Below are 10,437 nucleotides of genomic sequence, written 5' to 3' on the forward strand. Positions count from 1 at the left end.
TTCTAGCTAAATTATTATGAAGTACCTGAAGCCTATTATGGTACTCTACACTAAAATTTGACCAGACCATGCTTCCATAATCAAAGTGGGGAATAACAAGAGCATTGGATAACATTACAGTGGTTTTGTATGGAAGGAAATATTTTATACGTTTTATTATGCCAGTTCTTTTGGAAATAGTTTTACTAACATTATCGACATGAGCTGACCAGGACAGCTTGCTATCAAATTTCACACCTTTGAAATGCAAGATATAACTCATATTATATGGCTAATTTAGATTTAAAATATATGTAAATAGTGCACTCAATTTGCACACAAATGTATTGTTTATAGAATAAACATTACCACAAAAACCAGAAAAAAAAGATGAACAATTTGATAAAGAAATGAAAATCTATGTTAAGAAAATTTCTACAAAATATATGTGTATATAGTTTATTAGTTTGGCAGCTGTAGGTATTATTCAGGTCTGCATTATATAATGTTTTGTTAGAAAAGTTAATAAATGATCATATTAAACAACCGTGTATAAACAAATAAACGCTTTCATTTTACTTCGTTTTTCAAGTTGTTGGTTGGATGTTCAATCTGGTCTAATATGGGCCTTTGGTGCACCAGTTGCAGTTGCTATCCTGGTGAGTCTATATTGAGAATAATTTTTATGATACCGCTTTCCTTATTATCGAGTTCATAGCATAATAATATTCTAGAAGAATACTTCCAGATCTTCCCAAACAGGTTTCGGCAGATATCTTGTTTTACCTGTATCAGTGGATAAAATTAGCTCTTAAAATTAGCTCTTAGATGAGCTGTATCAATAATTTAATCATTTTATTTCATATTTAATATAAATTCTTAACCACACAATTTTTAGATGCAAACGAGACTAAATAGGGATATTCATTCCATCTAATCTTATATTTTAGTTTAACTTGGTGATTTTGCTGCTCATTGGGCGCATCATCTTTCAATCATCCAGTGCAGTAAACATCGGGTATACCGACAGTGTCAGGTAAGGGAGCTTTCACAAACAAACATAATGTGGGGGAGGTGGGATGCAAACAAAAATAAGTAAACTAATAAAAATTTATGAACTCTCTGTCGATAGGGCGTGAAAAAATGCAACAGAACATTTTCCACAGAGCCTTTGATGATAACCATGTCCTTGGTATGGCTTTCAAGCATGCAGGTAGTTGACATTTTGAAGCCACTGTGGAGGGGGGGGGGTATGTCCAGTCTCCTAATCTCTATCTGGCCATTTATTTACCATTGCTTTCTTAGTTTACCTAGATGAATCATTCAGTGATTCGTCAGGATTCAGATACTCCTTGCCAACGATGCAAAGGCAATGTTTAAGAACAGCCACGTGTTACCTGATCGGAACTGGGTTCGAGATCGTTATTATCAACAATCCAAATGCACTAACGGAGTTAGCTTTTCTCCAACGGGAATCGCACCCGTGACCTAAAGCATTAGGGTCAAAGATCCTAACACATGTGACACACTGATATCACTGAATTATGCTGCTCTATTTATAAAAGCATAATGACAATGAACATTAATATATACATGTATATAATTAAAACCCTTTACTACTGTATGACTTTAGGAGCACTTCTTTTTTACCTTGAAGTATGTAAATGTACCATTGCAAGTTAGTGACGTACTTGAGAGTAATGGAAACCGGGAACATGCATGATTTGATAATTGTAATATATTTTACTTTTAGAGCAACCTTGAGAGGAACCCTTGTGTTAACACCTCTACTCGGTACAACATGGGCATTTGGCTACATGTCTTTTACTGGAGCTGCCACAGTTTTCCAGTACCTATTTGTTCTCTGTAACTCACTACAAGGATTCTTTTTCTTCTTGGTATTTTGTGCTCTGAACAAAGAGGTAAAATTTGACAATTGGCACATAAACAACCAATCTTCTAATTCCTCGTTGTTCCTTTGTTCTCCTATTTCTCGATGGTCTTCTTGTTGGTATTTTTCATCCTCTCAGTAGGAGGGGGTGGTGCAGGGGGCAGAGTGTCCACCTGACAAAAATAAATAAAAGAGACAATCGGGAAGGCAAAGGAAAAGACAAGGCACAAAGAGCCCGTTTTCCCCAAAGAATTCATCCTGATCATGGGCCAAAATACTGAAAATAGTGTCAAATCAAATCAAAATTTCGCCCTTTGCGCGCACATTGTCCCAATAAAGCCTTTATTTGGATGCTCAGAGACTTAACATGTACATTATCTCTTTAAAAACCTGGTATATGTATCATACCTATCGTCTTTATCCTCGAAATGTTTATGTTGCGCCCCACCCGACCAAGAAAGCTGGCTAGGCCCCTGCATCCTCTTCTCCTTTATGCTTTTTCTTCCTCTCATTGAACAACAGCCTAGCGTATTTTTAAAATAAAGTAAATACATTAAGTTTGCACCATTTTTAGGTAATAATTAATATTCTGTGCTGCTAACTAACGAATATTAGTATTCCGTTTATTAATTATTCATTACATTATTTCTCATCTTATAGGTACAAAGTCATATCAAGACAGCCTTTGAGAGACGTGGTATTTCAGCAGGAAACCAAGTGGTACCGTTGGAAACCACATCGGTAATTTAGTGTGTGTATTTGTGTTAAAGCCATCCCAGTGGGCACAACTGACGTTGAAATCACGTTGAAATCAGGTTGAAATTTCGACGTCAAAATCAATTTCGACGTTGAAATCAGGTTGAAATCACGTTGTATTTGCAAATGGACCTCAACCTGATGGACTTCAACCTGATTTCAACCCGATTTCAACCTAGAGGTTAGTTGAAATCAGGTTGAAATTTCAACGTTGTATCAACGTTGAAATTTCAACCCGATTTCAACTAACGTCTAGGTTGAAATCAGGTTGAAATCAGGTTAGGTTGAAACTTCGACGTTGTATCAACGTTGATTCAACGTCGAAATCCTAACCTGTGCCCACTGGGATATTGTAACATTTCTATAAACATAGATTGGTATTTCTTTCCAATAAAATGTTGACTTTTACTGCAAGATATGTCCCCTTTTAATATTTGAGCCGAACAAAAGAGCTCAATAAAGAATTTGGAATTTGCTACCAGCACCAATGCGTGTTACCCCGGGGGTCGTAATACGGTACGCTCCTTTGATGCGTGTGTATGACCGTCCCGCACGCTGTGCTGTGAACATCGCATACGTGTTCGACTTTTATTTACATCGTAGAGTCCTGATTTTTGCAGGGTATCTTTGTGTACTATTAATAGTAGAATACATTACAATCGTGTAAAATTAAGGGCGTCCTGCTCAGCAAATGTATAGGTTTAATATGTTAGGTGCGCACTATTATATCACCGTGTAAATTAATTTTAAAAGGGGTATCTTAATGCTCTGCATGCTAGCCATAAACTTCAACATAAAAAGTCCAAGTTGTGAGATATTTTTACAAAATATCAAGATTTATCTTAAGACCCACTGAACCAATACTAGGATTGTTTGTACTCATTTTAATACATTTTTCAAGCTGATGTCAAATATGATTATTACAATATTCTGAAATTTGTGAATTAAAAAAACCAGAACAAATAAAATAGAAGCACTGTACATTTTTTTAAAAACAAGCCCGCTGTGTAATAGCTTCTGGTATCAAATCAGTATAGAACGGTACAGGATTTAGTTAGGCGTTGCAGTTAGCTATAGGTACATGTAGTATGCGAGATGTCCATTATCATTTCAGTGTGAAATTTACTCTGTTTAATTGTATAATCATCAAGTTGTAGTAATTATCTAAGTTGAACATTTTATAAATATTAATATGATTTTCGAGTTTTGCCTTGTCAGGCACCTTTGTGAGTACTTTGTAACCTTGTTATTGGTTTTGTATTTTGCAGAAAACAAAGGACACCTAGGAGGATTGTGAAATGACACATTTTATGTGCAATTATTTTAAAATGCTTTTTAAAAATTAAATAAGAATCTTACGACAAATATGCACCGATTTAGTAATTGTTGACTAGATCATGCAGAAAATATTTGGAACTTGTATGGAATGTTATAGAAATAATGTTTTAGTACTCACCAAATTAGACGGAAACACGCTGTACCATGATATCCCCGAATGCAACGGGAAATCTTTTTTGTTGTTGTAAATATAATCATACATATTTGTTAATATGAAAACAGTGTGTGTTTGTGTAGCACTACCTAAATCATATGAATATTAATTGCATTGTTGTACCTTAGTCAGCAGAATTCTTGCATATTCATGAAGGCTAATCGTTCTATCACCCATGTCTTGCATATTCATAGAGGCTAATCATTCTATCGGCCATGTCTTTGCGTTTATCCGCAAGACAAGGGAAACTAAGGTTACTACAAACTGGTGTACGCTTTTGTAGAGCTATAGAAGCCTGATATCTATATATATCAGGAAAGTAATAAAACATGTTTTTATGCAAAACAAAATGGCTACCCAAAATCCAACTACGTTCTTAATGACATTTTAATGATATTTTAATTACATCTAAAGATGTAATTAGATCTCCGTATTAAAAAGCTATATTTTTCACATTATCCTCCTTTTCAAATGATACCGAAGTAAAATTTCCTGACACCGACTACATAGAAAATTTTGTGTGATAAAATGATGATCCTGTCATCACAATTATGGCATAATTTACGCATTATAAGAGACTCTACATAGTCTTCGGATGGTACTCGTGCAGAAAGGAGGAAACTACGAATGTACATTGGCGTACGACTTTAAGTTTGGTTTGTCAATTGAATACCTGAGCGCAAGTAGACCGTAAGTCCACTTGGCCCCTCAACATGTATACTCTAAAGTTATGTATAGTTTCTTAGGGTTTTAAAATGTTTAATACATGTTCCAGGGTGAAAACATCATGAAAGGTTGTGAATGTTTGTTTTGGCCCTGATGTATAAAACATTACCAAAGTATACAAAAGAATACGCAACTTAAGTGTATACATGTTGAGGGGCCAAGTGGACTTACGGTCTTCTTGCGCTCAGGTCTTCAATTACACCTGCAGTCCGTGCCGCCACCTGTTATTACGGGATGTCTGCTTTATTTTACTTGTGGAACTATAAGCAGCTTTTCCGTGTCGAAGGAGAAAAGGAGTTAAAGGATGGTGGACATTGGCCTCATAATCATACCGTTTATATCAGATGATATGGTCATCGTTGAATATTCGTTTTGGCGGAGACTTCAGGATGGACACTCGTGTTGGACTATCACAATATTAATTTTTATGCTACATGCTCTAACAGCCATTTTATAGCCATAATGTACGATCTTATGATATGAAATTGGATATTTTTTGGTATATCTGCAATAGTCAAAATTTCCCAACTTAGTCTGGTGCCCAAGTCCAAAACCCAAAAGTAGCGTCCGCACAATGTTTTTTTCTTGTTTCTATATCACCAAGACCTACTGATTCAGAAACTGATTGATGCCACCTCAGCACCCTTGGGCATTTCGAGATATCCAAGATGGCCGCCAAAATGACTGCCATCACATATAAATAGCCATATATCAGCTATATAAACAGGTATGGTGATGATTTTAGTGTATTTGAATTGTTTTTAGAGTTCAACGAATTCATATTAGTCCTTATCTAAACCACAGAAGTCTTTATTCATGCTGAAATCCAATATGGCCGCCAAATTGACCGCCGCCATATATAAATAGCCATATATAAGCTATAGAAACAGGTATGGTGATGATTTTAGTGTATTTGAATGGGTTTTAGGGGTCACCGAATTCATATTGGTCCTTATCTAAACCACTGGAGTCTTTATTCACGCTGAAATCCAATATGGCCGCCAAAATGACCGCCGCCACGTATACAGGGTGTATCAAAATGATTGGTACCGAAGACTTCTCATTATTTGCCGACTTTTTTTACTATTTTTTGTGCCAGTTTGGGGTTAATTGTTTAAATATTTGTAATTATAGTAGTTTTATCTTCTCTAAGAATTTTAAATCATAAGGATAGCACATTCTATTCAGAAGTTACATGATTCTAAAGGAAAGTAGGTGTTTTTACACTTTTCATCGTAACGCTGGATCAGTAACGAACCATTTTCAAAGCTCTATTTTACTGCAAATACCTTGTGAGAATTATATGTTGAAAATCATGGGAAAGTTTAATATTTTCCTTGCCTATTTCTTTATTCATAATATATATAAATGTTATAATCAATATTTATTGCTTGAGAGTAATATTATTGACTTGAATAATTTAGGTGGGGTGAAAGAAGTTTGTGTATCAACACCATCCAAGGCGGTAATTTAAATTGTATTATTGAGATTACTAAGTAAATGGTGTTTGTGTAGCACTACCTAAATCATATGAATATTAATTGCATTGTTGTACCTTAGTCAGCAGAATTCTTGCATATTCATGAAGGCTAATCGTTCTATCACCCATGTCTTGCATATTCATAGAGGCTAATCATTCTATCGGTCATGTCTTTGCGTTTATCCGCAAGACAAGGGAAACTAAGGTTACTACAAACTGGTGTACGCTTTTGTAGAGCTATAGAAGCCTGATATCTATATATATCAGGAAAGTAATAAAACATGTTTTATGCAAAACAAAATGGCTACCCAAAATCCAACTACGTTCTTAATGACATTTTAATGATATTTTAATTACATCTAAAGATGTAATTAGATTTCCGTATTAAAAAGCTATATTTTTCACATTATCCTCCTTTTCAAATGATACCGAAGTAAAATTTCCTGACACCGACTACATAGAAAATTTTGTGTGATAAAATGATGATCCTGTCATCACAATTATGGCATAATTTACGCATTATAAGAGACTCTACATAGTCTTCGGATGGTACTCGTGCAGAAAGGAGGAAACTACGAATGTACATTGGCGTACGACTTTAAGTTTGGTTTGTCAATTGAATACCTGAGCGCAAGTAGACCGTAAGTCCACTTGGCCCCTCAACATGTATACTCTAAAGTTATGTATAGTTTCTTAGGGTTTTAAAATGTTTAATACATGTTCCAGGGTGAAAACATCATGAAAGGTTGTGAATGTTTGTTTTGGCCCCTGATGTATAAAACATTACCAAACTATACGAAACTATACGCAACGTGAGTGTATACATGTTGAGGGGCCAAATGGACTTACGGTCTTCTTGCGCTCAGGTCTTCAATTACACCTGCAGTCCGTGCCGCCACCTGTTATTACGGGATGTCTGCTTTATTTTACTTGTGGAACTATAAGCAGCTTTTCCGTGTCGAAGGAGAAAAGGAGTTAAAGGATGGTGGACATTGGCCTCATAATCATACCGTTTATATCAGATGATATGGTCATCGTTGAAGATTCGTTTTGGCGGAGACTTCAGGATGGACACTCGTGTTGGACTATCACAATATTAATTTTTATGCTACATGCTCTAACAGCCATTTTATAGCCATAATGTACGATCTTATGATATGAAATTGGATATTTTTTGGTATATCTGCAATAGTCAAAATTTCCCAACTTAGTCTGGTGCCCAAGTCCAAAACCCAAAAGTAGCGTCCGCACAATGTTTTTTTCTTGTTTCTATATCACCAAGACCTACTGATTCAGAAACTGACTGATGCCACCTCAGCACCCTTGGGCATTTCGAGATATCCAAGATGGCCGCCAAAATGACTGCCATCACATATAAATAGCCATATATCAGCTATATAAACAGGTATGGTGATGATTTTAGTGTATTTGAATTGTTTTTAGAGTTCAACGAATTCATATTAGTCCTTATCTAAACCACAGAAGTCTTTATTCATGCTGAAATCCAATATGGCCGCCAAATTGACCGCCGCCATATATAAATAGCCATATATAAGCTATAGAAACAGGTATGGTGATGATTTTAGTGTATTTGAATGGGTTTTAGGGGTCACCGAATTCATATTGGTCCTTATCTAAACCACTGGAGTCTTTATTTACGCTGAAATCCAATATGGCCGCCAAAATGACCGCCGCCACTTATACAGGGTGTATCAAAATGATTGGTACCGAAGACTTCTCATTATTTGCCGACTTTTTTTACTATTTTTTGTGCCAGTTTGGGGTTAATTGTTTAAATATTTGTAATTATAGTAGTTTTATCTTCTCTAAAAATTTTAAATCATAAGGATAGCACATTCTATTCAGAAGTTACATGATTCTAAAGGAAAGTAGGTGTTTTTACACTTTTCATCGTAACGCTGGATCAGTAACGAACCATTTTCAAAGCTCTATTTTACTGCAAATACCTTGTGAGAATGATATGTTGAAAATCATGGGAAAGTTTAATATTTTCGTTGCCTATTTCTTTATTCATAATATATATAAATGTTATAATCAATATTTATTGCTTGAGAGTAATATTATTGACTTGAATAATTTAGGTGGGGTGAAAGAAGTTTGTGTATCAACACCATCCAAGGCGGTAATTTAAATTGTATTATTGAGATTACTAAGTAAATGGTGTGACAGAATGGCTATAGACTGTATACAGTGTAGGTTAGTTTAGACCTGGTAAAAGTTATTGGAATGGCTTCACGGTATTCCACACTTCAGTGTGCATTCATAGTTAAGAATCACTGGTCGACAGGAAGCTATGGAGAAGTGCAGAGAATATTTAGGAGACAGTTTCTAAGAGCAGGGCGTATCCCATGCAAACATGCTATAACTTGCAATGCTTCAAACTTTGATATGGGCAGTAACATAATGGACCCATCCCAGGTGTTAAGTTCATTCAAGATAGGGCTTCACCTCACACTCCCAGAGTCGTAAAGCATGGACTTCAGGCACTATCTTTCTGAAAGCATGTGTAAAGCAATTTTATGTTATGTATACTGAGTTTAGATATTGAAGAGTATATATGCAATAAATGGTTCAAGCAGTGAACATCTTGTGTTGTGTAAGTCAAACCACGATTACGTCGATCTTCGTTTAAATGACAATAGCTCCCAGATGCATCAACCTATCAACTTCAGATTAATAGATCAATAAGTTAGCATATGCCCCTTTCTATTTATAGTACAAAAACTATATTAATTAGCAATTATATATTTTTGATACATTTTTGAAAATGTCACATAGCCCGGTACCAATCATTTTGATACACCCTGTAAATAGCTATATATTAGCTATCTAAGCAGGTATGGTGATAAAGTTAGTGTCTTAAAATGGGTTTTAGGGGTCTAGCAATTCATATTTAGCCATATATGAACCACTGAAGTCTTCGTTCACATTAAATTCCAATATGGCGGCCAAAATGGCCACCATCACATATAAAATGGCTTATATAAATAGCTATGGTGATGATGTTAGTGTCTTTAAATAGGCTTTCGGGGTCAACGAATTTCATGTTTGGCACATATGTATCCTTATATCCAAAACACTAAATGCTTTACTCACATTAGAACCGAAGGCTGAGTGTGCTTAAGAGCTATAACAGTGATATAAACAGCTTTGATTTTTATTAAAGTCACTTATTCATCAGGTACCGCTATCTGGTAATGTCACAGGTGTCAGAGGCTTGTTTTTATCTTTCAGCCACCCCAACTGACGTGGATCCAGATCAGGTCGATGATCAGGGGGAAAGAAAATGCTCGCTTCCATGTGATGAGTTGCAAATGAGCTCGTTTTACATTTTCAGCAAATGCCTTAGTTGTTGGTGGCAAGTTATTCAACTTTGGTGTGGTTGTCAGTCCCTTTCCGTTTGCAACTTTGACAACCAAGTGCTGTACCGAACCTCTGACATTGTCCCGGCCAGTTGGCTACAACAAAATGTGGTAGCCTCTGTGCAATTGTGCCATCCACTGCTTGCTCTATGCCACCCGTGTAGCTTATGGTCCTTTAGAAGTACTTTGATAACAATTGCCTTACCAATTCTTCAAAGATATGCCATAGTGTCAGAACCAGAGAGGGCATGAGCAGCCAGAAGTTGTGGTACAATATATACATGCTTCTTTGCGGTTGCTGAAATATTTATTATTGTATGCTTGGAAAAAGTACCTCCCCATCCATAGAAAGGTTACAGGTAAGATTGCTGTGTGATGTAGCTATATGTGAGAACGGGAACGCTTGTGTCATCACATACTTTGATCTTCTTAATCCCTTGGTTGGCAATGAAGATAACTTGCTGGGACATAACAACATCAGCTTTACGTGGTTTATTTTCATATCAGTCCGTTGGATCACAATAACCAAATTGACTTCTTGCGGGACAGAATAAGATCCTGCGTAACAAGTCGATGTGTTACAGTATTGTTTGCTTTTCACACTATACAACAAAAAACATTGGGTGGATGGATTAAGACGATATTTTGGGTTTCGGCAATAGACTATATTTAGGAGAAAGAAATTTGACAAATCAGTGTACACAAGCTGAGATGTTGATAAATACAATAC

The 10,437-nt window shown here is 35.9% G+C and overlaps 1 long non-coding RNA gene across 1 annotated transcript; it reads left to right on the forward strand.

Annotated features, from left to right (window-relative positions):
- The first annotated feature begins 573 nt into the window (after nt 1-573).
- On the forward strand, nt 574-1,895 carry LOC140168982 (uncharacterized). Its single transcript, XR_011861307.1, has 3 exons — nt 574-638; nt 930-1,015; nt 1,733-1,895. It is a non-coding gene; the product is annotated as an uncharacterized lncRNA (long non-coding RNA).
- The last annotated feature ends 8,542 nt before the right edge of the window (nt 1,896-10,437 follow it).

The sequence above is a fragment of the Amphiura filiformis genome, chromosome 14 (assembly GCF_039555335.1).
Source record: "Amphiura filiformis chromosome 14, Afil_fr2py, whole genome shotgun sequence".
NCBI classification, from domain to species: Eukaryota; Metazoa; Echinodermata; class Ophiuroidea; order Amphilepidida; family Amphiuridae; genus Amphiura; species Amphiura filiformis.